This window comes from Rhinolophus ferrumequinum, chromosome 2, assembly GCF_004115265.2.
Source record: "Rhinolophus ferrumequinum isolate MPI-CBG mRhiFer1 chromosome 2, mRhiFer1_v1.p, whole genome shotgun sequence".
Classification (NCBI taxonomy): Eukaryota; Metazoa; Chordata; class Mammalia; order Chiroptera; family Rhinolophidae; genus Rhinolophus; species Rhinolophus ferrumequinum.
In genome coordinates this window covers 86,567,782-86,582,892 of record NC_046285.1, presented here as the reverse complement: position 1 = coordinate 86,582,892, position 15,111 = coordinate 86,567,782, and the positions used below count along the sequence as shown (strand labels likewise).

At 33.0% G+C, this 15,111-nt stretch overlaps 1 long non-coding RNA gene across 1 annotated transcript in view; it reads right to left on the bottom strand.

The window, feature by feature from the left end:
• The window catches only part of LOC117013245 (uncharacterized), a 508,384-nt gene that overhangs the window by 383,527 nt on the left and 109,746 nt on the right, over positions 1-15,111 (bottom strand). The window contains exon 3 of the long non-coding RNA XR_004421294.1: positions 10,254-10,305. This is a non-coding gene — a long non-coding RNA (uncharacterized LOC117013245). The remainder of the gene's footprint in view (positions 1-10,253; positions 10,306-15,111) is intronic.

The following is a 15,111-nucleotide window of genomic DNA, read 5'->3' as shown; positions in this document are numbered from 1 at the left end:
AGGAATTTTTAGAAAGAGAATTAAAATATGTTATTGCACACTCAGTAGCATGTATAAATAACCGTTAACGTCAATTTAAGTTAATAATATGTTATCCTAACTCTAACCTATAATTTAAAATTTTAGATTTTTGTAATTCCTTACATGCTTTTCTGAAGTTCACCAACAATACTTTATAAAAGCAAAAATAAGTGCACTTTAGGCAAAGCTTAAAACCTGAGGGTCAAATTAGGAAATACATACTCATATAAGCAAAGGCACTAACTTTGCTTAAAAGAAACCAGACTGTTTTTCATCCAAATGTGTGAAAGTTATTTCCTTTCATCCAATAACAATGCTATAATCTTCTTATATGTGAAGCAAAACTCTATGAATAATTTATCACATTTTTACAATTCTGTATAGAACTAAAGAATGTAACAGAGCTTATTAAATCATGTAAAATATTCATAGCATAAGAAAGATATGACAGAATCGAAATACATAAAATATGATTTGCTCTGATATTTTAGAAAACAATAGATAGTTTAATGGCTTATTTTCCCCACAAAAGACTTATCATTATTAAATTCATCGAGAATCTTCGCCCTCTTATATCCTCACACTTTATATATGCTACTGCAAGATATAAATTTGGTGCTGTATAAAAATACATTACCCAGCTATATATTAACCTAATAAAATGTGGTACATCCAGACAATGGAATATTATTCAGCACTAAAACAAAATAAGCTATCAAGTCTTACAAAGACATGGAAGAAACTTAAATGTATATTACTGCGTGAAAGAACCCAGTCAGAAAAGGCTCTATAACTGTATGACTCCAACTATATGACATTCTGGAAAAGGCAAACCTATGAAGATAGTGAAAAGATCAATAATTTCCAGGAGTTAAGAGACAGGGAGGAATACACAGGCAGAACAAAGAAGATTTTTAGGTCACTGAAACTATCCTGTATGATACTATAATAGTGGGTACATGTCATTCATTATACATTTGTTTAAACCCATAGAGTATACTACACTAAGAGCAAATCCTATGGTGCAAATCAGTAGTTACAAAATAGCCACGGGTATGCAAAGTACAGCATAGGGAATAGTGAATAATATTGTAATAACTATGTATGGTGCAGGTGGGTACTAGATTTATTGAAGGGATCACTTTGTAAATTATATAAATGTCTAACCACTATCATGTACACCTGAAACTAATATAAATAATGTTGAATGTCAACTGTAATTGAAAAAATAAAAATAAGAGTAAATCATAATGTGAACAATGGGATTTTGGCGATAATGACGTGTCAATGTATGTTCATCCATTGTAACAAATGTACCGCTTGGGGGGATGCTGATAGTAGGGGAGTCTATGCATGTGTCAGGGGGTATATGGGAAATCTCTGTACGTTCCTCTCAATTTTTCTGTGAACCTAAATCTGCTTTAAAAACTGAATATATTTACCCTTCCACTCTAGGCTTGGTTCCAGATAATACAAAAAGGCAAAATGAAATAATCCCAATATTTCTTTACCTGGTCAAATGCTTTCTGTTTGTCATATTTAATGGATTTCTTCACACTTGATCTTAGCCAAAAGGCCGAGAAGTGATAATGGATTTCTTTATAAAACAATTCACAAATTTCTTATTTATTTTATCCTTCAATGAAACCTCAAGGCATCACGTTCCACAGATTTACCTCAGGCTTCTTCTATGGGGATTTCAAAATTGTCTTTTCATTGAATGAAACTTTCTAGGGTGCGAGTATATTTGTATGCGTCCATGCATTTGCTCTGTGATACTTGTTGGTGATACTAACATTTATTGGCCACTAGGTGCTAGATGATATGCTACTTAATTTACACATTTAATTTTAACTATATAAAATTCAGGGTGCTTGGTTTTAGTCTATACAAAAGGGCAATTTCATATGGTTCATTATGAATTCTTTTTTAAAAAAGTCTTATTTATTCTTTAAGAATGATGGGATGCTGGTATGATTGTTAGTTTAGTTTACAGATGATGAAACTGAGTCATAGACATGTTAAGTAGGTTGTCCAAGGTTACATGCATAGTAAGCAACAAAGCCAAGTAATGGATTTGGCAATTTGACTCTACCGGCCATTGAATGAACTGCTATGCGTTATAACAAGATAACATACAGTGAGGTGTATGTATGGGGGTTTCGCTTCATTTTTGAACTTCTTCCCTTTGATAACCGACTCAAAGGCTATCATTACTCAACGTAGGACCTGATCATAAAGAGCGACATGGGCATCACCTGAGGACTGTTAAAAATGTAAAATCTCTGGCTTTGAGAAAGGAGGCTGAATTTGCCTTGTAACAAGATTCCTAGGTGATTCCTAGGTACCTTAGAGTTTGAGAAGAATTAATTGTGCTGTCTTGATTGTTAAAATTTAATGAGCATATGTGAAAACGAATTAGATACCAATAGGTAAAGAGAAAAAAATTGTACAATAAAAATGCCATGGTTCAGGTAACCTGTGTTCAGTGAACAATAACATTTGATATGGAATATTGGCTCTCTACAAAATGAATCTTACAGATGCATGCATCCTCTCCCATTCTTCTTCTTCCCACACATCTCTTTAACTTATTAAGTGAATAGATGTCTATTATGTTTCAATATCCATGAGATTGTGTCTTCTGGTATGCTGTTTTACTTACAATACACACTTTGGTTTTTCCCATTCCTCCTAGAACTTTTGGGTTTTAGGGATTATTTCTTTCCACTAGATGGCAGTAATGGCAATTTAATAGTACATTTATAAAGCAACTGCCCGTTTGCCACAGGCACAGCAAACAATGACTGTGCGTGAAGGTTTGTGAATTGCTTGTTTTAATATAGGGAGCAATGATTTGGTGACAAATTAAAGAACACTTTTCTCTCTTGATGTCTGCGTTTAAATTCCATTTTGTTTGCTTTCCAAGATTAAAGCAGTCCTGTTTGCCTATCTCTTACCCCTAGGTCTAAGAATCAGCAATTATGAATAATTTTCATTGGTAAGAGTTTGAAACTATAGGTGGTTGCTAATGTAAGATACTTTGTATTATAACTGTCAATAAATCATTCCATTAGTCCAAGTTTTAATGGTGATTTTTCTATTTTTTTCTATCAAATATTATGTTTATGATTTCTAAATGCAGAAATTCAAGATTTTCCTGAGAAATCAAGGGTTACAAATTCATATTTTATTAAGTTCTGTACTAATAAATATTTAAAGGGCACTGCATACAAATACCATATTTAAACAATAACAGTGAAAACAGATTTATAGTAAAGTGATAGTATTTTATTAATGCTGTTCTATTAACATTTTATTTAGTATTTAAATATGACTTTTTGCATTCAGAATGTTTTCACATAAATATTTAACAATCATCTTAAAGAAAGGAAGAAGTGTATTAATCAAAATAAAAGTTCCTTTGGGATATATGCAACTAAATTGTAGTCTTGATATTTCAAAGAGAGTAGAAATACATTTTATTATTGATCAGACTCGTCTATGTTAAAACTGGAAGTGTTAGCCTAGTGCCTCTAGAACTAATTATGCTACGGAGCCAGACTTTGGCTTTGCCCAAATAGTCATTGACAATAAAAATGAATAACTAGGAAAATCAAATTAGAGAATATTAAAATATCCGTATTTTATTATTTGAGTCAACAGAAACAAAATAACTGTCAAATTTCTATAAAGTTTTCTAAATGTTTACTCTCAGTTTTCATACGTTTTGTTTTCTGATTGGTATTAGTTTTCAGAAGAGCCTGTCCAATGGACTGCCCTTTGGATAGCACTGCTCTAGACTGCTTCCTGGCACAGAGAAGCTGCAGCTACTGGAAAATTGTTAGATTTTAAGCAACCACACATAGTGAAAACCAAAACTTGTCAAATTTACCCTAGAAAATCTGTGAGGAATGGGCCAACTTGAAGACCAACCTGGGGTCTCTCGATTAGTCTAACAAAGGCAGGCTTTCTTATGTTCTTTAAAATATGTTATCTTTGTTTATCCAAAATGCTGAAGTTGGTTTGCATTTCGGTACTATGTCGTAGGAAAAATATTTATATTTCTACATTGGATTGACACACAACACATCATGGGTGCTCAGAATGGTGCTCTCTAGCACAGAGGCTGATTCTTCTCTCCCAGCTGGGACTCACCGAGCCTTGGCCTTCCTTCTGTCTGCATTTCTCTCCTACTCCCCATTCTGCCTGCCTTCCCCTCCCTACCCCCGATTGAGTACTGATGCCATACTCTCTTCTACGGCCATATCTCGGGATTGAACTGTGAAAACTTATACTATTAGCAAAGAAAGCAGAAGCCTCGTCTCTACTCACACAATGTAATGGCTTCTGGAGATCAGCTGAGCTATGTACATTCACTTGGTGGCAGGACGAAAGGCCACACAAAGAGCTTTCTATGGTGGTATCCTTCAAAAGCACTTTGGTGCTAGGCCTATGGCAAATAAGCTTGACCTTAGGTTTTTATGTCTGAGAGCGCAATTCTGTTTGGATGGTGTCATATTAACTTTCTAAAAACCACTAATTTAATTTCAAGAAAATTCCATAAATATTTATGAAAATATATTATGTGAATATTGATATATATTTTGAAGATCTTTGACATATGTCACACTAACTTTTGCAACATGTTTTATATTTAAAATCTAAAATGAGTTCAGTGTTAACTTTCAGTTATACCTACACACATGCATATATGTACGTACATATATGTACGTACATATATGTGTAAATGTATGTATAAAACATATGTGTATATAAATGTATACATTATATGTATAATATATGTATGAAATGATGACACATATTAATCATTTTTAATTTAGCTGAAAGCAAATTAAATTTCAGTGTTAGACTATTTTGGATTTGCCCTTAGATATGAAAATTCATTTTTCATTAAACTGGAAATGTTTACTAAAAGCCAAATAAGTATGGAGTCATTATATATTACAGAGTATTACTAACAATCTTTTGTAATTTTAAATATATGTTACACTTTTTTCCTTCTAATTTAGTGTATAAAATGTGGAATATATTAAAATTATCCAGTTTATTTACACACCAGGTAGGTGAATATACCTAAGTTGCTAAAGTATATATATTGGGTTGCCAAACCTGGATCAGAAAGCTGGAACATTTTATCTGTACTAGTATTTCTGTATTCAGCGTAATGATCTGTTTTTGTTTGTTGTGTTACTATTTCAGAGGTATATATTTTAAAATGTGAATCAGTGTTTGAAACTCAAGTTAAAATTAGCACTATTCATCATTCTGCCAACATACAAAATAACAAAAACAGCCCGTCCAAAAAACAAAACAAATTACAAAAAAATGTGCAAAAGTGATTTGTGCACCAAGCAAACCCTATGTTAAAAAGCAGTCCTCAGGAAACTAAAGAAGCAATAACTTGAAGAAGGGACAAAAGATGTGTTTTCAATAACATGCTCCTCTCTATGTGCAAAGCCATGGTTTTCAAAAAGTACAGGTAATGTTATGCATGGTTGTGCATATGTGTATAACATCTATGTCAATTTAGGCTGAGTATTGAAAAAAATATACAAAACCACAGTACACAGAAGACAGTCAAATCTAAGGATTAACGGTGCTCAGGAAAGTCAACTTAAAACAAATGTATGTATTTGTGTTTGGGAACCAAATTTTCATCTAAATGAGGGGGGAAAGCCTGATTGGGACTTAATTTTTAAAATGTAAGTAGAAATAATGCAAGTAGGTTTATTTTAGCTGTTTTTAAAAACTAGGTTTTTAAAATTATAACATAACTTTAGAATGAGCAAAGCATTGGATGTTACGCATGTTATTCTTAAACAATTCTCTTTGTATAGCACATCCCCAAATCCTTTAAGTTTGATTTTAGCAAGGAGTAGAGGGTCATATTTGTAAAAACATGTGAGGGGAATACCATTTTTCCGAAGGGCACCTATCATGCCTTTTGATAACACTAAAGATGATGTTGACGACTAAGTGGATGAAGGTAATAGTATTTACATAGAACTTTCTGCATGCCATTATTGTTTGAAAGATTTTTTACATATTATTATATTTTGTTCTGACAATAAAATAAATTATAAATCAAACATTACAGTCTTCTGTTTAAAAGCAACTAGTGGATGCCAATCCACTCTTGCAAAGTGCTACAATCAACACTTAACTGACTTTTCACTTTTCTCTCAGGCCATTCTTCACATAGCAAAGCACACTCTTAAAAATGTAAAGCATTTCACATCTCTTAATCAAAAGCATCCAATGGATGCTTCACATTGGACTTAGAAAAAAAAAAAACAATACTTTTAACATGGTCTGCAAGAACTTACATGGCCTTGACCCACCATATTGGCTGCTTTGGTATTGCTCAAATATGAGCTCTCTCTTTAGAGGGAGTGCACTTCAGAAACAGTGCTTTCTCCTTGGGAACTTGACTCTGGCTCTTCCCTGTCTGGGATGCTCTTTGCCTGCTAATTGCATGGTAAGCATACTCCTTCATTTTTTCAGGTCTCTCTTTAGATGCCACCAACTCAGAAAAGCCTTCCCTAACCTAAAATAGAAGATACCCTCTCCTTCACCTTCCACACATCTTTATTTTTCTTTACATTTGACACTATCAAAAACTGTGTAATATTTTTTATTAGTTTGGTTGTTTGCTTAACGTCTGTCCCCCATGGCGGCCCTCATCAGTACCACAAGAATCTAAGAGCTACGCTTATGTTCACTACTTTAACCTAGTGCATAGTAAGTGCTGAATTAATATTGATAAATTGAATTGAAACATCTTGTCAATTTTCTCTTCACACTTTGGCTGTGCTAAAACTGCCTGATTTACACTGTTAACTGCAAATGTAGGCTCAATGCTGAACACACACACACACACACACACACACACACACACACACACACTACACCCTTACACAGGGACTTTTAAAAACTTGCTATTTTAGAAAGCTTCTTAAAAGCACCAGCTAGCTTTGTCATACTGTTGTGTTATGATTTACATCTTATAAAAATAAAAATATTTTTTTCTATGCAAATATAAGGGGGTAAAAGTCAGATGCATCTACCAGTAGGTAGGTATAATATATCAGTATAACATACAGTAGTCCCCTCTTTTCCATGGGGGGTACATTCCAAGACCCCCAGTGAATGCTTGAAACCACTGACGGTACTAAACCCTAGTCAACTTCTTCAATTCAGCCAGAAATGTGGCAGCTGCTTCTTCATCGGCAGACACAGCCTCTCCAGTAATTTTGTATTTTCAGTCCATACCTAGTGGCCTGGTGTCACACATTTCAGGCTATTCCTTGCTTGAAGACTTTATATAGGCACAATGCTTTCTGGTGCAACAGGCTGCTGTCAAACGGAACACGTTTTCTGTTCACATCTTCCATGCACAAATTTAATGCCTTTTCTATATTTGCTAAGCACTTATCACACACTGTGGTTATAACTTTTGCAGATTCAGGTATGATAGCAAGATTAACATGATTTTTTTTCCCTTCTTCATGGAAAATTCATGGATAGAAGATTCATTCTTACTGTGCATCTTAGCAACCTTAGCATACGATTTTTAAAATTTCCTTATTAAGTCCAGAACTTTTACCTTTTCACTTAAATAAAGCACTTCACAATTCTCTTTGTCATGTTTAAATTGCCAGCACCACTCCTCTTGCTCTTTGGGGCCATTATTAAGTAAAATAAACACAAGCACCGTAATGCCAAGGCAGTCAATTTGATAACCAAGACAGTTCCTAAGTGACTAACGGTCAGCTACCATATGCAATGTGGAGATACTGGACAAAGAGATGATTCACATCCCTGACAGATGGAGTAGGACGGCTAAAGGTATCATCATGCTACTCAGAACTGTGTGCAATTTAACACTTATGACTTGTTTATTTCTGGAATTTTCCATTTAATATTTTTGGACCAAGGTTAGCCACAGGTAACTGAAAATGGACTAAAGTGAAACCTCAGATGAGGGGGAACTACTGTATATAAATATATAATACATGAAACCTCAATATAGTCAATATTGTCCATATTCATGTAATATATAAAATAATGAATATATTATATTATAAATGTAGTGTTTTATATTATATATATAATATATGTATATATACAATATATACATATATTATATATATATATATATATATCTTTCTGATGACCTGTCATTCTAAACAAAATGACTAATAATTTTGTTATTAAGTAATTTTATTTATTTTCAAATGTGATTTTTATATGTTTGTTTTCTTGAATTATATTTAACTGTATAAATAAGTCTATGGCTTCATTAATTTGTGTTCTCTTCATTATGACTCACCTCAATCTAAAGAGAATCCTGAATATTTTAAACCACCAATGGAAGGTTAGTAAAAATAGCCAATCTATCCCCTAACGCATTCCTTTCTACCGAAACACATGGTTTTGCAATGTGATTTTGTTTCATCAAATGTGTTATCTGAAACCTGCAACCAATAACACATCCTTCCAAATCAGCGTGTATCCAGCTTTGGGGATCAGATATTGTTGGAGATGGATAAGACTAGATCACACGTAGATCACTATAAAAACTTATTGTTTAAAACCTGATATCTTGCTCTAACATAGGTTTCTAAGTCATTTTCATCTGGCTATCTGCTTTATCTGCTTTTGGAGTTGAATTATCACTACATCACTGAGATTTGCCATTCACAGCAATATCGTGCCTTCTAAATTAAAACTATGATTGAAAGAGGAAACTGAACAGCCACATTTTTATTTTCTTTTACTAAAAGTTAGTGCGTATCATATGGAATATTATATTAACCTAAAAGGATAACTATAAAAAAACAAGCTGAAGAGCAATGCTCTTGGTAGTTTATGAAAACAAATGTCAACAGCAAAAATATCCCTTTCTGACAAAAGAGACATAAAAATGTGCATCTGAGGTTGTGCTTTCTGAGGTTGGAGAAGCGCACGAGAGGGAAGTACAGGGACCCATACCACACTTTGACGTTGGCCACATGGGGGGCCACAGAGACCAAGTGGGGGAACGGGTTAGTAACTTTCTCTTTATATAAGTTTGCTTTGAGTTTTAAAACATATTATTTTTACAATTATATATCTATATAATTATATATTTTTAAATATTCATATATACTTACATAATTTACTTACATATATTTATGTAATTTGTTTAAATGTATTATATATTATTACATACCCATACAATATACAATTACATATCTTTAAAATATATAATGATATGTTATTATATACCCATGTAATCTCTACGTGTGTGTGTAGTTGTGTGTGCACACATGCATATACATATGTAGATCTTTAAATTCACAAGTCATGTTTAATTTAACATTGTTTTCCTGTGTTTTATTTCTGAGCCTATCTTTCCTAAGTATATTTTTGTGTCAGCTGTCTTTGGGTAAGAAATGTTATCAACAAAAATGAATATCTTAGTGTCAGGAGAGGAAGTAAATCCGTTGCATTAAAATAGCACTTTGTTAATGTATTGGTTAATAATTTAGGCAGAACAGATATTTTAAATTATTCTAATGAATTATAAGAAAAGGCAAAATATTTCCTTCAGTCTGTTGCAAATAACGTATATCTATTTCAGAAGAAAGCACATGGCTGATCAAAGTAGATTGTAAATATGAAACACATTAAAGATTCATAGTTTGAAAGAGCAATAGTAATATATAAACAGTAGATGTAAGTAGATTACTAACAGGAGTCATCTAACTGAATAAGGAAAGAAAGGGTTCTTATCATACTGGTTTAATAAGTAGATCTTACTGACAAAAATTTAAATCCAGCATAAACATTAATTATGCTCATCACAGCAAATAAACAGAATTATTATTGTTACTGTAGAAACACTGAGTTCATAAGCATTTGCACTAAAAGGAAAAACTGTTTCAGGGAAAAGAGGACATTGAATTAGAAGGGAAATACTTTTGTTGACTTTTCTCAAAAATAGGACTGTACTGCAACTTGCCAAATTCAAAAATTGACTAGAAGAGTTTAGTTAAAAATATTTTGGCTTCACATAAAAATGTACTTTGAGGGCTAAGAGTTCTGCTCACATTCTATGCCCTATATTACTATACAAAATTAGAAGAAAAAATCACCAAATATGGTATAATATATACTATGTTATAGTACAATATTAAAATATCTTTCAAATAATTAAGACTTACTGTTATTTCTTCATCATCCCTTCACAATGCCATTTTAATGATAAATAGTAACCTGAAAGAAAAAAATATATATCAAGGTATGGTCATCATTTCAAATTTCCATGAACTCTGCTGAGAGAAGAACTTTTAACGTTCACCACCCCACCCCCCCCACACACACACACGATAAATACATGAGGTAATGGATGTGCTAATTAACTAGATGGGAGAATCCTTTCACAATGCATACACAGATCATATCACCACGATATACACTTTAAATAGCTTATAATTTTATATGTCATTTATACCTCAATAGAGCTGAAATTTTAAAAAATCCTATGAATTAATATATAATGTTTATTTTACATTTATTCTAAAAATCTTAAAACCAAAATATCCTTATTAAAATGGCATGTCTAAAAAGTTTGAATACTTCAGTTTACATTCTGTCCATTGGAAACACCTTCCCTAAAATAAAAATAGTCTGCCTCTTGGATTTCCTAAACACTAGTACACAGTAATAAGATACATAACATCAATAAAGTATGTTGCTAGGAATAATCAATCCAACGTATTGTAAGGATTCTTTCTAATTTGGAAATATACAACTTTCAAAAATAAACATTCACAGGAGTCAAAATTAATAAAAGTATTAGAAAAGGCCCAGCCAAAATTAAGTTTACATAAATCGAATTTGAAGTTAAAATGTTCTCTTGCTATTTTTATTGTTATAGTTGTTGTTGTTTACAAAATACCATAAATATTTTAGAGGATTGCCATATGGGTGAACATACAAACACCACCAATTTATTTAATGTCTCTAATTTTATTTTGTTAAAAAAAATCTTTTTTTTTTGAATCACAGGGGTCATTATTAGTGGAATCCTACTTTTTAAATGTAGTTTTATTTAAAAATGTTAATATAGAAATATAATATAAAATGTCTAATGTCTAAATTTTTAATACTTAAAACGTTTTTCCTATTTTTTTAGAAATGTTTTAAAATGTCATTTTATATGCTGCATTTACAATTAATTTCCTTACCAATCTGATTTGCTGCCACAGGCATCAAGAAATTATTTATCCATGAAAATAACTAAAAGAATTTGAAATGAGGTGAAGATTTTGGAAAACGTATGCTTACTGATGAGGTTTTACAAGTTATATTCCAACTCTGTGAGAATCTACAAATATTAACAAGATGATTAATGGGCTAGTCCAGTTTTTCAAACAGCAGAATATTCATGAAGGCTGTAGAAAGAATGTTTTCCTCTGTTGACCTAGTTCATTCATAGTTGGCAAAATATTTGGAAAGTAAAACATTAAGGAAAGCTGGTCTCCTTTCCAGACCATGAATATGCAGAAAGAGGACAGCAGAATCTAAACTTATAAGCCAATGTTTCAAGTTGTTCATTTTAACACTATATAGCCTATTTTGTTTGTTTAACAAACTCTACACTATATATGAACAGTACAATTATACAGAGAGGGTACCAAAAAAATGCATACACATTTTAAGAAAGGAAAAAAACTATTAAAATCGCAACACTTGATATATACCAATAACAAAAAATGAATACAAGTCACGTTTGACTTCTGCAATTACAAGAGGTGCTCAAAGTGGTTACTTACCATCAGCATCCAGACACATCTGATTAGACAAACTACTACTTGAGCAACAGTGACCAAAGTGTTCACTTGTATGCATTTTTTTTGGTGCCCCTGGTATATTTTTGTATAAATAACTGTAAATAATTCTTGATCTTTTAATACTAAAGTGAACTAGAGAAATATTGAGAACAAATTCTAAAGCAAATTAATAAAAATCAAGTAATAATACATCTGTATTTGTTAAATCAAGTAATGTAAGCTTCTCGTCACTTTTATGTCTTTTGTACTCCTAGTAGAACATAAGGAGAAAAAAATAAAAATCCATAATTAATTCTGTTACCACCTGTAACTTACTTTAAAATGCTCCAGTAGGTGTAGTACGAAGTATAATACATCAGATTACCTTGATTTACAATCTAGAAAAAATTAATCAACATTTGGAGGCCTCCAGTCAGGGATTCATTCTCTAGGTTGGTTAGGATTTGAAGTTTCCTAATCGATAGTTTGCACTCCAGGGGCAACTGTGACAAATGCTTCAAATTTCCAAATATGGCTCTGTGCAACTATCTGTGGGGGCTTGGTAATTTACAAAGAAGTGTACCAATTTTTCACTAGTGAGGTAAGTGGTGATCAAGACATGTGATTGGCTAGAAATGCAGAGCAATCATCTCCCTATTATGTGAACAAAGTATAAAAATCCCAGTGTAAGGTCAAGAAGGCTAACATCTTTGACACCCTAGATCTAGAATTTGATTTAATTTGTTACCCACCCCTTAATGTAGAAGGTGGCTCCTTGCTGCTGCCAGCAGAATAGTGATGCCGTTGCTCTGCAGTGAACCTTCCCTACAAGGTCCTGGACAGCATCCCACAAAGGACACAAAATTGAGGCTACCCCCAGATTATTCGAATGGGCTGTTTGATGGATTTTGTAACTGATTATTAGTAATAGTTTGGATGTTTACAGAAATTGGTCTGTAAATTATTTGGGAGATTGTTTATGTTTTTTTTTATTTGTCCCTTAAAAACTATCTGGTAGCAAAGTTGTAAGAGAAGAAATGTAGTCCCTACCTATTACTTCTTGTCAAAAATTAAAAGGTTGACACAGATCTCTGATGATTGCTGAAAGTACATACTAGCTCCGGTCAGTTCACAACATCTGCCTGTTGAATGGGAGATTCAGGTTCAAGTGACACATTTTTGCTAGAGAAAGTAGATGGTGCTGCAGTAACAACCCCATCTTACTGGCTTAAAATTACAAAGATATATTTCTCACCCTCACTAAATGCCCAGTAAGGTTGGCAGAGGAGCTCTGCTAATCATAGTAAGTCAGGTAAGTAGCATAACAAGGAAGCCTCCATCTCAAGTGTGGGGAAAATTAGGAGAAAGTTGAAAGAACACTATGAAAGAACACTAGAAATTAAATGTTCTGGCCTCAGGTACAATATTTATTGGCCTCAACTACTTTTCTGGCCCCACTTAAATCACAAGGAAACTAGGAAATGCAATATAATTCTATCATGTGCCCAGAACAGGGGAGAATCAGAAATATTCCGCAAACTTTTAAAATTACCACAGCTATTCAATATCTACAATTGAAATTGAGTTTTTCTGTTTGAACAGTATATCTTAAAGTTGCAGTCTATTATAAAATTAACTTTTTTTTGCAAGGAAAAAAGGGATAATTAAGTTTGCTTTTGTTTTGCTATTGAGTTACTTAACTAAAGATTAAAATCTTTATCATTGAAGTAAATTCTATTTTAATCTAAGCAACCTGAAATATGAGTAGGTCGGTTAAATGATATAAAAATCATTGATTTTATTTTGCAATGAGAGTCTAAAAAAAGATTAAAAAAGAGACTATATTTTCTATTTACACACTATAATAGAAGTGACCAAATCTTCATGTGCATACTAATAATGAGTATTTGTTACAAAGCAGCTTCCTGGGCCCCTGGACTAATATGATTGAATAGGTCTAATATTTGAGTACAAGATTCTACATTTTAAAGTACACCCATTTAATTTTGACGCAGGCAATACTGGGTCTTGGGACAAGACTTTGAGAAGTAATGGCTGTAGCTGATTGGTTCCAAGAAGCAAGAAGCATAAATATGAAATTTAATTGGTGGAAGAGCAAGTGGTCCTTCAGTCAATTCATGGCAAATTTTACTTCGTTGCTGAAATTTTATTATAAAAATGTATCAAGATAACACTGATTCAGCAGTCTCAACAAGATGCAATAGCTATGCATTGACACTGCTTCTCTTCTCTGCATAAAAACTTTGAAAAACGGGTATCTTATTAGCCCTCCCTTAAATTACAAAGAACAGGGGCATACTGTTCTCTATATAGATGATTCCCAAATTGATATCTGTAATCCAGACTTCTTTCCTGAGTTTCAGACTCAAACATCCAACTGTCTACCTACATATCTCCATTTGGATAGACCTAACAGGAATCTCAATCTTTATATCTCAAAAACCAGATTCTTAACACTTACTTCCAAAAATGTTCCTGCTGAAGCCATTTCCATCTCAATCAACGACAACTATTCTTTCAATTACTCAGGTCAAAAACCTTGAAGCCATCCTTGTTGCATTGTTTTGCATTTTCGCAGTCATTCAGCAAACCCTGCCAGTGCTGCCTTTGAAGAGGCCTTCCAGAATCTGACCACTTCCTATCACTTCCTTCATTACCACTCTAGTCTAATCTAAGCCACCATCACCTCTCATGTGGACTGTTGCAATAACCTCCTGTTCTCTTCAGAGATGTGCTCGTAAATGTCTATCAACAACTGTATTTATAAAGAATAAATAAACATTTATAGTCATATAAGAAAAGAACACAAAGAAAGGAAGGATGAAGGAAGAAGTATGAATGAGGAGGGAGAGGAAAGAGGGAAGGAAGGAGAGAGAAAGAGAAAAAGAGAGTGAGAGCAGGAGCAAGAACAAGAGAGAGAAATCAACAAACAAAGAAAAGAAATTTAGATGATGTATTACAGAATTATACACTTTAAAACTATGTAACTTGACTAAACATCATCACCCCAATAAACTTTAATTAAAAAAAAAAGAATCCCTGATGTACAGCTTTTGTAGATTTCCATGGTGTAAACATTCCCATGATGGCTAATCTCAGGCAACATGACCACATGTTTGGGAAGAGATGTGCATAGCGGGGTTCTGGGAGCAAATAGGAGCGAGTCCCAGCGTACCATGGGTGCCCCCTTCTTTCAGCCTTCCCAGCTAATATCTTCTTCATCACA